This window comes from Morus notabilis, unplaced genomic scaffold (assembly GCF_000414095.1).
Source record: "Morus notabilis unplaced genomic scaffold, ASM41409v2 Scaffold498, whole genome shotgun sequence".
NCBI lineage: Eukaryota > Viridiplantae > Streptophyta > Magnoliopsida > Rosales > Moraceae > Morus > Morus notabilis.
The window spans coordinates 218762-219511 of NW_010358720.1; positions in this window are offsets into that span (position 1 = coordinate 218762).

Genomic DNA, 750 nt, shown 5'->3' on the forward strand with positions numbered 1-750 from the left:
TATATGATAGTTATCAAGCCCAGAAGCAAAGAAGTTCTGGAAAAGTTACTTTCCAATAAGATTGGACCACAACCGACAAGAGTTGTTGGAATGCTAAGAATGACCACGATTCCTAATCAAACTTCTGTGGCACCTCGTCGTAGTGGGAGGGTAAGCATGTTACTTGACCGGTATACTGGGGAAGCACAGATCGTCATTGTTGATGACGGTAAGAAGAATCCGTTGACCTTTAAAGCTACGATGGATGATTTTGATAAGGAAAAGTGACAAGTAGCTATGAAACTCGAGATAGAGTCCATGTACTCTAACTCAGTCTGGCAACTTGTAGATCTACCTGAAAAGGTAAGACCCATTGGATGCAAGTGGATCTTCAAGAGAAAGATAGGAGCGGATGAAAAAGTAGAGACTTATAAAGCAAGGCTAGTGTTTAGGGTTACACCCAAAGAGATGGAGTTGACTGTGAGGAAACTCTCTCACCGGTAGCCATGCTTAAGTTCATCCGGATACTCTTCACCATAACAGCATATTTTGAATATGAGATATGGCAGATGGATGTCAAGACAGCTTTTTTTTCTGAATGGCTATCTTGAGGAAACCATCTATATCGATCAGCCAGAAAGTTACATAGAGAAAGGCCTAAGAGCAGAAAGTCTGCAAGCTGTAGAGATCCATTTATGGATTGAAGCAAGCTTCTAGATCATGGAACATCCGGTTTGATAAGGCTATTAAGTCTTATGGATTTGATCAAAA